Source organism: Mus musculus, chromosome 11, assembly GCF_000001635.26.
Source record: "Mus musculus strain C57BL/6J chromosome 11, GRCm38.p6 C57BL/6J".
Taxonomy (NCBI): Eukaryota; Metazoa; Chordata; class Mammalia; order Rodentia; family Muridae; genus Mus; species Mus musculus.
This window is the reverse complement of record NC_000077.6, coordinates 8,653,776-8,669,221: the sequence shown is the minus strand read 5'-3', so window position 1 is coordinate 8,669,221 and position 15,446 is coordinate 8,653,776. Positions and strand designations below refer to the sequence as shown.

At 49.0% G+C, this 15,446-nt stretch overlaps 1 protein-coding gene across 3 annotated transcripts in view; it reads left to right on the top strand.

The window, feature by feature from the left end:
- The first annotated feature begins 4,463 nt into the window (after window positions 1–4,463).
- Window positions 4,464–15,446, top strand: part of Tns3 (tensin 3) — a 233,107-nt gene continuing 222,124 nt past the window's right edge. Inside the window, exon 1 of one of the 3 annotated variants that reach the window (XR_380972.4) lies at window positions 4,464–4,743. The gene's annotated coding sequence lies outside the window, so the exon portion shown is untranslated. The remainder of the gene's footprint in view (window positions 4,744–15,446) is intronic. The other 2 variants (XM_006514741.3, NM_001083587.1) reach the window with 2 other exon arrangements.

Below are 15,446 nucleotides of genomic sequence, written 5' to 3'. Positions count from 1 at the left end.
CTTTCCTCTTCCTTGGAAATGAGCCCTCTATACTCATTTAACTGCAAAGTACTTTCAGGTTCTTGGTGGGAAGCTACTAAAAGGACAGAAAATAATGATTCCTTGTCTAATTCACAACTGTTTAAATATAAAAATGAAATAAAACCCAGAAAGCCCCCAGCTGCCCATCTGGCTGCTTGGATATATGTGTTTCTAGATAGTGTCAAACAAGGCGTAGGCTGCACGAGGAAGGAAAGGATATTATGGGAATTAAAAGCTTAGCAATAAATTAAAAAAAAAAAGCTAAAAGAGCCAGGCGGTGGCGGCGCATGCCTTTAATCCCAGCACTTGGGAGGCATGAGGCAGGCAAATTTCTGAGTTCGAGGCTAGCCTGGTCTATAGAGTGAGTTCCAGGTTTTTTTTCTATGAGAAAAAAAAAAAAAGCTTAGCAATACAGATGTCTGGCCCTTTCTTGAGCTTTTCTCTATCATGGGTCATGTAACCTATAGCTCAGGTTTCCAGTAGGCTCCCATGGGTGTCCACTTTTTGCTAGTTCTTTATCCTGTTCCCAATCTTTTTGGGCTCATCCTCCCTCCCCGGCACAGCATAGTGCCCACATCATGCCTGTAGGGGGCTCTCTTCTCATGCAATGTCTCTTCCACAAAGTCTATTCAACAAAGGTATGGTTCTTAGCCTGTTGCTTCATAGATCTTTCCCCCAACTCTCCTTGTCTGATCCATAGCCTTGGGGAGACACGTTGTGGTCTCATGAGAGTATTAGAAGCAACTCTCTTAGAAAGGCCTTCCCAGCAGGCCAACCTACACTCATTGAATGGTTTGATTTTCACAAAATTAGATGGATTCTATTATTGGAAGTTGTCAAGCCAAAGTCTAATGAGCATCTGTTGGGAGTGCCATGGTGGAGGCTGAAGTCTCCTCCAGCAGGAAAAGTCTGAGATCTCAGATCCATTCAGCATGACTCACTATGACTCCATTCAGGCTCTGTTTTTACCTGTGGCTACCCAATCCAGCAACTAAGGAACTCTGGGCTGGCCCAGGGCAATACCTCCATGAAGGTATATTGAATCAACTCATTGTTCACCATACACAGAGAAGAGCACACCTCACTTATCGAGAAACCTGATTTGCTACACAGACCCCAAGCGTGCATCTATCACTTAGTATCCATGTTGTCCCATTAATTTGTACTTAGGGAATATGGTACCACATCAAGACTTTCTGGGAAACAGAACCAAAAGAATTTATATATAAGGCAGGATTTATTACAGAGATCAACTAGTGTTAGATTCTAGAGGCTGAGAAGCCCCTACCGTCTGTTGTGTACAAACCGCAGAGCCAGGAAAGCTGTGGTGTTATCCAGCCTTAGTTTGAAGCCCTGAGAGCCAGAAGCAATCTGTTCAAGGGCAGGACAGCATGAAATTAAGAGCTCAAGAAGAGAGAACATTTGTTCCTCTGTTTTTTTCCTCCCCAGGCCTCAAGGATGGAAGATGCTTTCCAACATTGGAGAAGACCATCTTTACTCCCTGGGCTGATTCAAAGGCCAATATGCATTTCGAACACCTTTGAAAATTTCCCAAAACAGTCGGGCATGGTGGCACACACCTTTAATCTCAGCACCCAGGAGGCAGAGGCAGGCGAATTTCTGAGTTCGAAACCAGCCTGGTCTACAAAGTGAGTTCCAGGACAGCAAGGGCTACACAGAGAAACCCTGTCTCAAAAAACCCCAAACAAAAAAGAAAAAAAATGTCCCCAAACAACGTTTGGTCAGCAGTCTGCACATCCCTCCCCCTTTTCAGGTCGACACATACAACTGATGATAGATTTGTAGGAAACTCTAGACACAGTGTAGGCAAGGGCTGGGCCAGCCTGTAGTGCTCCACCAACAGGTGGGAGGCAGAGACAAGAGAACGATGAGAACAGCATGGGCTGCATAGCAAGGACCTGTTTAAAAAAATAATCTAAATAAATAAGCTAAAGTGAGATGAGCCTGTGGGGGGGGGGGTGCAGTGTGAAGCCTGTGCTGTCAAAATGTGATCTGCTCCTTTGTGGGGCAGAAGGAAAAGAAGAAGGCTCATAGTGAGCAGTCTCTGAAGGCAAAACCTTGTAGTGTGCTCACACTCAAACCCGGGCTGCCTCACAGCACTGCAGGCTATGCAGCCACCTCTCATGTGTTTCCTGTTGCTGTTCAATAGGTCTGGAAACATTACTTTTCAGTGAAAGGGAACGCAAAATTTCTTTTCAGTGAAAGGGGGCGCATTAAGTCATCCATCTAGAGATACAAATGTATCCTATCAGTCTTTTGTCAAGGTAAAGACAGTCCCCATAGCAAGGACAAAATTACTAAGAAGATCTAGACTCCAGTTGGGAAGAGTCAAGGAGGCCCCAGAGGGGTTGGGGTTGGGGGCTGAGAAAGGAAGGTACAGCACCAGACCCACCAGCGCTCTCTCCTGCTGGGGGAACCCGCAGGGAGGGGCCAGTTCAGCAGACTTTTCTTTAGCTAAATTGGTTTGACACTTTTGTTTTAAACTCTGAGACATTTTTGGAGGGCTAAGCCTGGGGGGGGGACCCCACATGATCTCCTTTTGGGGGGCTGATAATTGCTCATGCCTTGTTTTTGTTTTAAGTTTTTGGAAATATAAAGTCATGGCATGTGAAGTGAGGAGGCCCCATGGTGCTCAGCTCTGCATAAGCCAGGCCCAGGTCAATCATCCAAAGTTTTCTTTGTTCATCCTGTAGACAAGATGCAGGGACCATGGAGCAGCCAGACATGGGGTGCTCAAAGATACTATGGTCCAGTTTCTCTTTTCAGTTTATTTTTGAACACTAGCATTGAACGTAAGGACGGACATTACGTGCACTGGCCCCCACTTCACTGTTCTAGAAACAAGGATCTAATTAGAGAATCTATCCCACACTGGAACTATCCCCGCAGGGAGGGCAGGGACAGGGGTCTGGGACCATTTAGTTTGGGTAGGGAAAACAGAGTAGGGAGATCTTAGCAGAGGCTCCTGGTACAGAGATGCAGAATCCCAGCCTTGCCTGGGGTCTTCCTTATTCTGAGCTATCAAGTACTTTCCCACATTAGCTCTTAAGGAGGGTGATTGGAACACCTTGTGGAAATTCTTGCAGTCCCTCGGGCAGCTGGGACCAAGCAAGGCAACCCAGTGACTGGAGGGCTGGAGTGAGTAGGCTGTTGGTAAACATCTGAGAGAACAGCACGGAATCTGGATAGTCTTGGATCCTCACCTTACAGTGCTCTGATCCCCACCACTTGGTTTACCTATGTCAAGTTAAGATTTTGGGGGTGTTTTCTTACCAGGTCAAAGGCAAAGGAACAGTTCCTGCCTTGTCCCCCTTTCTAGCAGAATGACTGTGACCTCCTCCCTATCCCCTCTAAAGGCTCCTTTACAAGCATCCTGTTCCTCACCCATGACCCGTGGGACTCCCAGAGGCTAGGGAAATGCTTGTTTCATTCCTTAGGGCCTGGGGCTCAGGGCCTGGGGAAGCTTTTGCCTCAGGCAACATCTCCTTCTCCCAATGTCTCCATTTCTCAGAGATAGGCATAGCCTTCCCAAACCTGGGGGAGAGGAAACAGGGTGTGGCCCGGCCTCTAGCCTGGCCTAGGATCCAGGGCCTCACCTCAGTGTTTGTGAAGGCTGCGCTGTAAACAGATCCACCAGATATTACTTTCCTAGCTCAGCTTCTCCACCATTCCTGGCAAGCCTGGCTTTTTCTTGAAGGCACAATATGGCAAGAATTGAACAGGTTTTGGTAACCTCAGACAGTGGCTGCACCGAGCAGATAGATACAATTTCTACCCTCTTTTAAAGCTACCTGGAGTGTTTTCCCGGAGTGGAATCAGAGATATTAAGGGCTGCTGGTGTCCACTAGAAACTGATGGAAATTCCATCTCATTTATGCAGACGTGTTTGAAAGACCATGCAATGGCATGCCATCATTCCCTGGAGATCGCAATGAGAAAATGGACACAGAGGCCCAGCTATCCGAATCTTGGGGATCTCTTAAGAAATCTTGCTCTGTCCTCATCTGAGAAAGGCTGTTCAGGAGATCTTCTTTCTCCTGTGTTCCTGCCAGCCTCAACCGTATTCTCTCCTGCTAGGTTCACTTTAAGAAGTCAAGGGACTTCTACCCAGCACCATCATCTCCTCCTGCCTGGTGAATTCTGGATGTTGAAGGGGCTGTTGGAGCATCCTGGGCTGTCTTAGAGACTGCTGCTTGATACACGTAGAGCCCCACGGGATAATAAGTCACTGGAGGGTATTGTAGGACTTCCTCCTGGCAGAAACAGCACTTAGACACACTGGATGAAACAATAAACTGGTTTTGCAGGAATGGGACTCGAACCTCCCTCCCCAGGTGCACTTACGTAGACATGGAACTGTTGAGCCTATAGAATACTGGGGCCCCCGAGGTATTTAGGGAGGCCAGCGAAGTGGGAGGGTATTTTAAAGAGCTCATCCCTTGGGTCAGGAACCCGAGGGGGTGAGTGCGGGGGGCGGGTGTCCAGCACCTGGAAACGCAGGACATTGTTAGGAAGATGAGACCAGGTGACCGGCAGGGCTCCGGTGCGCGGGCGGTCCGTAGCGATTGCCGGAGCCGCCTCGAGGGGGCCCTGCCGCGGGCGCGGGCGGCCAGCCAGGAGGACGGGCCCGCCCGCGAGCAGCTCGGAGCCCAGCTTCGCTTCGGCCATCGCCCCGCCGGACCGCGCTGCGGGTTCGCCCAGGTACCAGGGTCGGGAGCAGGGCAGGGGCAGCCACACGCCGCCACACTCTTTGTTTGGGGCCCCCGCTCAGGTTCCAGAGCCTGGGCGTTCGGGGTCTTGGAACTGGGTTGCAGCCGAGCAGACACCAAACCTGGGCGCGGAGACAGTTGAGGGTGTAGGGACAAGGCGCGGGGGCACCCGGGAAGGGCGCTTGGGATCCAGGACTGAGGACGACCAGGGGGTCTGCGGCGATCGGGAGTCTGGGGCTCAGCCAGGTCCTCGGGCCGACGCGGGCCGGAGCTCCGGGGCCGGCAGGGTCCTGGTCGCGGCGCCCGGCGCCTAGCTAGGAGGGCGGGGGCGGAACCACACTATCGCCGCCCCGGCCCTGCGGACTTTGCTCCCTGAGACAGTTAGGGAAGAGAAGACGGAGGAGCCGCTTGGGGCTGCAATGAGACTTCTCAGGACTTTACTCCCGCCTTTTCCAGGCAAGTGAGCTGTGTGCCTCTTTTCCTTTCCTTTCGGTTGCTTGGGAGCCAGGGGTCTCATCCCGCCTTTTCCCACTATTCGGAGGAGTACGAGTGCAGGCACAGGCCTGGGGGCCACCTGTGGCACGTGTCTCCTGGCACGCGGGCACTGTAGCTGACAAGTAGGAGGGAGGGTCCTGGGCCCCGGGGTTTCTGTGTAGTTCTGTGTTCTGCCCCTGGGGACGTTTGCTTGGATCGATTTGAGAGTCTATGCCGCAAAAAGAGACCCCGAACCCCTTCCTTCCCCAACTGGCATTCTGGCCGGTGCCAGCAGGTGATCCCGACTCTCTAGCGTGACTGAACACAAAAAGTTCCCTCCAGGGCTTGGGGCCAGCAGACCGCACTATCTAGGGTGACCACAACTGATTGGAACGCCCTCGGCTTTGTCACAGCCCACTCCAAATTTTGTTTCTTGAGTTGTGCCTTCTGCTCCACTGTATAGAGCTTCAAAACGACACCCCAAACCAAGAATACAGGAGCTACTATAGTAATAATGTGTACCCCATCAGAGCTAACCCTTTTGACATATTGATGTATTTCCTTGAGGCTTTGGTCTGTTCATATGAATACTTTTTAAAAGTGCTTTTAGTTTTTTGCCTGTTAAAAGAGATTTTTGACTGTCTTTGTGATTTTGTTGCTTCCCTCTTTGGGGCCTATGAGGTTATATTTGCAAATCAATCAACAAGTATTAAGAAAGGCTTTTCTGTGCTGAGGACCAGGAAGGGGGCGGGGATGGCTGCAGCTGGAAGCTGTAGGAGGCTAGGCCAGGACTTGGAGTGTGTGTGTGTGTGTGTGTGTGTGCGTGTGTGTGTTTATGTGAGGGAAGGGGGGCACAGACAAGGGGGTGCATTTGCTGGGTCCTGGAGAACTAACTGGGGCAATTGGTAAGAAGCCAGACCTCCGATAAAGTCATGGTGACTGCCCCCCCCCCCCCCAAAGAATGACAGAGGGCAATAAGGACCTCTGGCTGAGTGGTACTAAACTCTTTGCCTGTTGTTTATTTCATCTCACCCAATGATTCTTGGAAGAAAGAGGGAAGTGGGATTATCACACCCATTTTGCATATGGGCAAAGAAATGCCAAGTATCCTGTTTATGAAGCTGAAATGTGGAGGAGTAGCTGGAATTCTGGGACACAATGTCTGAGTTCTATGGCCTGGCTCCTGCAGGCTGGCTGCTGCTGCTGCTTCCCTGGCAATTGGCTTTGAATGCTTGTCCAGACAGCAGCAGTTCTTCCACTGAGGGTAGCTCCTCTGCCGAGGCTGCTAAAGCTATCCGCAGCAGCAGATGCGAAACCTAACCACTAAGAAGATAGAAAAAAAAAAGTAGTTGCTTCAGGGAACATCATATGCCTAAATGCAAATCGATTAGCTTTTACAAAGTGTCTCTCTGGCCTGCTGTGTTTTGAAACTGAGCTACTTGCAAATGTTGACTTCATAGTTCACAAGATCAAATATGTTACTATGCTATAGAAGGTTCCAGGGGAGCTGGTATACTCGTGGTATAGCCAAGGCCTGACAAGGAGTCAGCTAGACAAGAAGGTGGAGTGGAAGATATCAAAGGAAGAGGGTATTTGAGTCTGTCTGGCAGTCACAGCTTCTGTCTGCCCAGGATACAAGGAGCAATTTTACAGACGAGGAAAATTACCAACAAATTTCCAAAGTCTGGGAGCTAGTGGTGTATCTGCATGCAGTCTGCCCCTGGAGCCACATTATGTTGCTTAGGGTCAGCCTGCTGTTAGCAATGGATATGTTCAGGGGAAGCCTGTTCTGACTCTGTGTTTGAACTTGGATGTGGGGAACACTGGGGTACTGCTAGCAAAAGTTCTTTAGTTTTTTCTTTCTGAAAGTAAAACACTTTTATGAGACCATGCCACCTACCAGGTAGTCCGAGGCATTGGATCTAGGCAAAAGGTCGTTAAGAGGTGCACTAACCTGGCCCCTTCTTGTAGGACCCAGAAGCAGGGGAGAACAGGTTGCATCTTCATTTCACCTGGAAAGAAACCTGCCAGCAGTGACCTAATGACACAGAGCAAGCCTCATCTACTCAGAGCCCCTGCCACCATTTCTGCTAAAATAAGTGGATCAGGCTGGCTGCTTCAGTAGGTATTGGTTAAGTGTTAGCCACCCTGTGCTTCTCAGAGAGTAGAGCGTGTTCACAGCCAGAGCACAATTACCCCTAATACTCACGGTGAAGCCTATGTATCCTCAGTGGACTCTCCACATGGAAATGGCATTTAAACTCCTTAGCGTAGGTGAGAAGGAGTATGTACTGCATTTCAAAACCCCCGAGGATTGGCTGTATCTTTTGGTGGAGCACTTGTGTAGCATGTGAGAACTCGGATTCAATAACCAGGACTTCAGAAGGAAACAAACAAAGTAAGTCTCAAAACTCATGCATCCATTCTCTTACATTGAGACCAAATTTGGGCGCCAGGCAGTGGTAGTGCACACCTTTAATCCCAGCACTTGGGAGGCAGAGGCAGGTCAATTCTGAGTTTGAGGCCAGTCTGGTCTACAGAGTGAGTTCCAGGACAGCCAGGGCTATACAGAGAAACCCTGTCTTGAAAAAAAAAGGGGGGGATCCCATTCTGTCATATCTGCACCCCTCCTCCACCATTTTCTGTACACTCACAGTTTGCTGAGTGCAGCTTAGGGGCAGGGACATTCATTTCCTTGATGCCTGTTACTCGTAAAAGTAGAAGACGCAGATTCCCCAAGCTTCTGGGAACTTTGTTTTGAATTCTGCATCAAGAGTGTTTTGAGCATGTCTGTTGTTGTGGTAAGGAACATGGTCCTGCACACAGAGTCCCTGGGGAGGTCCTCAGTGTCTGTGTGGCAGGTCTTCCTGTGGCACAAACTGTTGTGTGGCACAGTGCATTCTCAGAGAGTGTCTAGGCACTTACTTTGTTTTTACAGCTCATGTGACTTTGAACTTTTGGTGAATCCTGCTGCCTCAGCCTCCCGAGTGCTGTAATTACAGACATGACCTGCTGTGCCTGGTTCTGGTTTTTATTTTTTACCCGTCCCAGTGTAGCTGTGTTTAGGGTTCCTCATGTGGCAGCACAGATGACCAGTGTCGATTGCTTCTGCCACAGGGGGGAACCAGGGAAGGATGGGTAATCCACGATCAGGGCCATCTTGTTTAAGAAATAGAAGACAACACAAATCAGGGGCCTCCAGAATTTTCCAGGGGAAAAATTTATTTTCTTAATATTTTATATTTGGTTGTTTGTTTATTCTGTATGAAGTGTGTCTATGTCCGTATGCCTGTATGCATGCGTGTACGTATCCATGTATTTTCTGACCTGTGTGTGAAGGCTAGAGGAGAAGTTGCTGAAGTCCATTCTCTCCTTTTATGATGTGGGTTTCAGGACTGATCTCAGGTCATCGGGCAAATACTCTTACCTGCGGAGACATCTTTCTGGCCCAAAGTAGCCACTTGAGGGCCATAATAATGATCTAAAGATTCGTAAAAACTATAGTGATCTTTTAAAAAGAGAGCGGTAAGCTGGCTTTAATGCGTTTTGTCCCAAACGGGCAAACTTCATGAAGGAGGGTTATGCTGAAAGTGTTATGCCAGTGATCTGGAAGTTTCCCTGTGGAGTACCTGTTCCGGATGGGTTCAGGTGCCCCTAGGAGGCATCAGTGAAAGGGTGGGACCTTTATCTGTGCGTCCATCCCAAGCTGGGGAGAGTGTCACATTCCCCAGTGCTTGTGGCTTACGCCAGCGTCTCTGTCTGCTCGTAGTCTGATTTTCCATGTTGATTTTCTTCACTGTCGGGAGGAGACAGCAAGTGTTAGTGAGGGTGAGTAGTCTGCCCACACCGTGTGCTGTTAGATGAGTCCAATGTCTGCACAGCGTGACTGCTTGCTCAAAGAGGGGACTTCCTCAGTCGCTGGGAGGGAATGCCTCACTCTCCTTGAATGGACCAGCTTGGCTCAGATACTGCAGCCAGAACTCTGGTCCCAGCTGCTTCCTCGGACACTGAGGCCAGCCTTTCTTTACATCTCCTCTTCCTTCCTTTCCGCTCTAATTATGGCACATTAAGTTACTGGCTCTTCCTCTTCCTCTTCTCTCTGGAGAGAGATAATCTCAGCCACATACCCTTACAACCTGCCTTCGTTTCTGTTTGGAAGATACGGCTGCCAGGAAGTTTCAACCTGAGTGCCTGCTGATGACTGACATGCAGGCCACACCCCATAGACCAGGGGATACTTCCAAGTAGACAATAGGTAATGCTCCTTAGCAGACAGTGTGATAGGACACCTCGTGTGTACATTTTATTTATTTACATATTTTAAAATACCTATTTGCATTTTATATATATTCATGTACATCACACGTATGCCGTAACCACGTGGTTGTGAGCCACAGTGTGGGTGCTAGAATGGAACCCAGATCCCCTGCAAAAGCAGCAAAAGCCTTAACCTCAGCCATCTCTTTAGCCCTTGTGTGTAGTTTTAATGGAACCAAGTCCTGATGTTTTTAATGTTTCAGAATCCAGTAGTTGGGAGATAAAAAAGAAATCACTCTGAAATCATGGGTGGGGCCTTGCGAGTTGCTTCTCTTTTTACAGAAGAAGAGCCCAGCCTACTCCAGGCCCACAGGAGCCAGTTATTTCCCTCCAGAGGGTTCAGGAATCCTGGCTCTCATTACCTTGGAGCACAGCTGCAGTTTGCAGCCTCACGGTGGGCCCACAATAAACTGTACAGGCCCACATCTGGCCTGCTGGCGGGCGGGCAGCCCTGGGGCCACACTGGGCCATTAGCCAGGGTGTCTGAGCCTGTGCACATTCCTTCCAGAACAAAGGCCTCCCTCGGCCTGGTCCTGGCGCTCCTCTCTACTCTGGTAATCCCTCACCTTTCTTAGAGACTTCCTCACTCACCTACTCCTCACTGGCCATTTTGAAGTAGATCAGAAATGTGCTCAGGGAAATAAACAGATCAACCTCTGGCACCACACAGACCTGAGGGAAAACCCAGGCTTCAGCAGCCCTCTCCTGCAGTCAGGCACTTGAGCAGACAGCAGGGTCCTGTGTGACTGTGACCCTTGCTGCTTGCTGGCTCCAGATCCAACCAGAGTATTGGTTGTGCTGAATTCTCCTTCTGAATGGGTCTGAGAAGCTCCTGGCCTGTGACTGGAAGAATTTCCTGGTTTGAAGGTGTTGTAAGACCCCCCTGCCTGGGAGGAGACACTTAGCATTTTCCCAAGCTACAATGAGGGCAGGTTTCCACAGGGAGATCAGAATGATAAATGGCTTCATCCCAGTGATAGGGACAGGTGTGTTCAGTTTGACGCCTGTGAAAACACCTATAGAGTCAGGTGCTCAGGGGTGGAGGAAAGGCAGGCTTCATAGATAGGTGGTTCACATATGGGTGGGGGCTGGGTTGGCGCTCGGGGGCTGTTTGGGAATGTGTTTTCAAATCCTCCTCAGTTTTACCCTTGAGGCAATAGATGAGGTTTTTATCTAGCTGCGTTTTGGGCTATGTTTCTATAAAACCTGCCATCATTGTAGCTTGGGAAAATGCTAAGGAATTTTGGCATCCTCTCGGTCAGCTTTCCGTCCTAGTGCAAACAAACCCAAGGAAGTCTGTGACAGGGAGGAACATTTCATTTTGGCTTATGTGGTCCGGGAGTTCAGTCCATAGTCAGTCGTCAGTCAGCGTCTTTGCTTTTAAGCCTGTAGGAAGGAAGCAGTTAGCTTGGCAGGGAGTTCACTTCCTGGCAACCTGGGAACAAAGCCAACAAGAAAGGGTCCCAAATATCCCCTTCAAGGACACACCTGCAGTGACTTGCCTTCCCTCTTGGTCTCCTGAAAGTTCCACCAGCTTCTAATAAAATCATAGTCTATTGGCCCTTGCAGGGATGTTTAAAACACAATTCCCAGAAACCCTGAGTCCACTGGTGGGCGCCTTGTATTTCCTGCGCCTTTTGAATTGACCAAGCCCAGATCCTTTAAAAAGAACACTGTGGCAGCTTAAGCATTTTCCAGTTTGAAAATAACCGTGCAAGCTGGATTGCTATTGACAGTATGTGCATTTAGTGTGGCTAGTGGGGCTCAGCTGTCTGTCTCTCTCTGTTGGTCGTAAATGGTGTACATCTTTGCAGGTAGATTTTTGGGTGGACCCTAGTTAGTCATGTTCCTAGGAAGATTTCTATGATAAACTCCATGTGATGTAATGTTAGCATTTTAGCTGTTAACAACGTCCTGCTCTGAGCTTCTCAGTACATTCATCCACATTGCTGTGCGACCATCTGTCCATGGCTCTCCAGAACCCCGCATCTTGCAACACTACAATGGCTCCCTGTTCCTCTCCCAAAGCTCCTGGCAACTGTCATTTTAATTTCTGTCCTGCGGTCCTCCTGTAAGTGGAACCAGCCAGAATTTCTCCTTTCTGTGACAGGCATAATGCTTTAAAGGATCATCCGTGGTAGAGTGCATGTCGACTTCCCTTCCTTCTCTCTTTCCATTCGTTCCTTCTTCAGGCTTAATAGTCCAGTACTTAATACTTAGTACTCGAGTGTGGATCCACTGTGTCTTACAGATCCAGTTGTCAGTTAATGACACCTGGGCAACTTCCACCTTTGGGTGATGAGAGATGATGCTATTGGGACCTGGCCGTGTTGTCCCTCATCGCTGTTCTTCGGTTAGACACCCAGAAGCAACTGCAGCCTTTTGGGGTTCCTTGACATGGCCAGACTGCAGCTAAGACACTGTATGATCACTGGCTTCGCAATGCCCTCCAGCTCTTGGTTGGCACCCACAGGGTACGAACCAGGCCTGCAGGAAAGGAAGGAAGCTTCTTACCAAGCTATTTTGACAGATTGCATAAACTTGGTGATTAATGGAAGGAGAAAGAAGGAAGAATGTCTTTGAGAGAGAGAGAGAGAGAGAGAGCGCTCAAGTAAGCGCCTCTAGGGCTGCTTGGTTTTATTTTCAATTAAAAGGGTCTGACTTTGTTTCAGGAGAATGGTTTTAATTTGGGTAAATGGTTCAGCCTGGGAACCACATGCCAGCACTTATGATCTACGAGTGCAATTACACAGGGTTACCTCAGCCGAGCTTTGGAGGGAATAGTGCAGAGCCCAGCTTGCTCTGTTTTGGCTCTGTTGAATGGTGCTGGAGGCCCCCGAGTCACTGGGAGGAGGCAGCTTTTCTGATCAGTACAGGGAGCTTGCTGGGAGCAGCAGCAAGAGCCATGACACTCTTCGTGGCTGGCACTGGTTAATTTTTACCCTCTAAGAATGTATTCACAATTCTAAGGAGTGTCAACAAATGGCTGCCCGTCCCTCTTGGAACACACAGAACCAGACTCAAACTGAGCCAGATTTGCTGGTCCCCTTCCCAGTGTGACTGTTGGCATCACTGGTCAGGTTTGGAAGGAGGAGGGACCACTCATCCTCAGGTTCACCCAGAGTTTTTGAGGCTCCTAGGCCAGATGGGACTGTGGGCCCTAGGGAGAGGGAGAAAAGGCTGGTCTACATGGGTGGTCATCTCTGGCTGCTTCTTCTTCTTTTTTTATATTTATTTATTTATTTATTTATTTATTTATTTATTATATGTAAATACACTGTGGCTGTCTTCAGACACTCCAGAAGAGGACATCAAATTTCATTACAGATGGTTGTGAGCCACCATGTGGTTGCTGGGATTTGAACTTGGGACTTTTGGAAGAGCAGTCGGCACTCTTAACCGCTGAGCCATCTCACCAGCCCTCTGGCTTATTTTTAAGACGTTGAAGGAGGTGGGGCCACGTGGGGGCTTGATAGTGTGGATCAACTACCTGCAATAGCCAAGGGAAATTGCACAAGGCGAAGAAGAATGGGAAAACTCAGGAAGATGATTGTACTTATCAACTAGAATGAGATGAGGCATAGGGCAGGTCCCCACAATGGCGGTAATGTGGTTTGCAAATCTGCACCAGTACCCACTGATCTCAGGGAGTTGGTGGACCCTTAGGGAAGGTGGGCCACTGGGACCTTCAGGGTGGGAGGCGGAGTTCTGAGGATGCAGACTGCAAAGCAAGATCGGGTATCATTTTTTTGCTGGCTTGTGGAAAGCCTGATCCTCATCATTCTCCCAGAAAAGGAAGCATAAGGGATGATTGGGGCATGGGAGAAGAGGAAGGCAGGGTGGACTCTAGTACTTGGGTCCTGACCTCTTTCCTAAGGAAAGACAGGGAGGTGGGTATGTTAGTCAATTGAGAGTTACGGCAACAAAACACCCCAGGTAGGTTGGCTTTGGAAAAATAAGGTTTGTCTGGCAAACAGTTTTGGAGATGGCAAGTCCAGTACTTCTTAGATCCTGGTGAGGGTTTCATGGCAGAGAGCAGCACAATGGTGGGAATATATCTGGGAGAGTGTTCATATCTTGAAACAGGAAGCCAGGTTGTGATTCAGAGCTATTCTCTGATAGCTCAGGATCTCATGAGTTTCCATGTTGGTTTCCCCAATGACCTCGCTGCCTCCCACCCTGCCTCGGAGGCTGACCTCGAGCTCCTGATACTCCTCCCACCATGCCTCTGGGGTTCTAGACAATGTTTTTCTATTAGGCTCCACCTCTTACAGGTGTCCCCCCTCCCCCAACTTCTCAGTACCTCCGCACAGAGAATCAAGCTTCTAGCATGTGTCTCTCTTGAGGGACACACTTGAACAGTACCCAAACTGTATTAGTGAGCCCCTATGGGTCCACTGTGTGACACTATGCTACGTAGCCTCATTTCTCTGAAGCACCTCAATTTCCTCGTTCCTCGGAGACCTTTCTCATTTTTCTTTAGCAAGTGTCATTGTAACTAGCTGGCAATGATCAAGAATTTGAAACCAGTGAAACATCATCAACATGAAACAGTTATTTTTAAATTTTATTTATTTATTTATTTATTTATTTATTTATTTATTTATTATATGTAAGTACACTGTAGCTGTCCTCAGATTCTCCAGAAGAGGGTATCAGATTTCGTTACGGATGGTTGTGAGCCACCATGTGGTTGCTGGGATTTGAACTTGGGACCTTCGGAAGAGCAGTTGGCACTCTTAACCGCTGAGCCATCTCACCAGCCCTGAAACAGTTTTTTTTGTTTTTTTTTTTCTTTTAACTCCTTTACCCCTGCATCCATTTTAGTAGACATGATGTAGAAATCTGGGTCACCAGTACACACGTACTGGTCTTGTAAGACAATTTGTTAGGAAAATTAACAGAACAGAAGGCAATCAATTCTCACACTATAACCTCACACTGTGGCGAATGATCACTTTCCTCCTCCTGTCTGGCCATTTTCAGAGGTTCGAGTTAGAGGCACAGTGTATGCACATGCAGTTAGCACTAATTTTCGCAAGGCTCCCCCTACCCCATCCTAAGTATGCCTCATGCTCCCACTATCTTTACATGAGTGCTGGGAATGGCTTTATAGAGTGTTCATGGTGATGACCAAACCAGTCCCGGTCCCTCAACTTCAGGGCTGACTTAGAAGCAATTCTTGTCAATGCCTCTCTCTGAAAACCCCAACTCCTTGTTGTCTACTGCTGGCCAAGTAGCTGGGTGCCCTTCTAATTTTGCAGGTAGCCTGAAAAAAGTCTGTGTAGAAGTGGCCCTTGTAGGTTGTGGGCTGTAGTCATATCTCCACATTCTGCATTCCTCAGCCGGAGCACTGACTGGTTTCCTTGTCCTGATTTCTGGGGCTCCCTGAGTGAACTCAGACACCGGCGACCAACACTGTTCTGATGGTGCTGGGCACGCACTGGAGCGTTAGTGCTGACTTTGGCCCTGCGGGTGTTTCTGGCTGGGACTGTTGGTAAGTGTCCAGCTGAGGCCTCTGAATTCAGCCATGCACCACACTGCCAACCCAGCCCTGCTCCAGGCAGACTGGGTCAGTTCTTGGTGCCAGGATGAGCTGGGAGGGTGAGTGTGGCTGAGCTGACAGAGACTTTTGTCTGACTATGATCTCTATTGTCCCGTGTCCCTTTAACCTCTGGAATTACCGTCTGGCCTTTCGTTGTTTCCGCCACGTTCTGCCCGTCGTCAGAACCACGTGTCTTGGGAACTTCAGTTCCCTGGCTCCTGTGGTGCCAGATGGTTTTGTTCAAATAAGGGGAGAGCCTCAGCCTGGAGCTGCTGGGGACAAAGTGGCCCTGCCTATTTGTTCTAGGGGTGAGAGGGATGGAGCAGGGAAGACTGCAAGAACCAAGTGGCTCTCACACC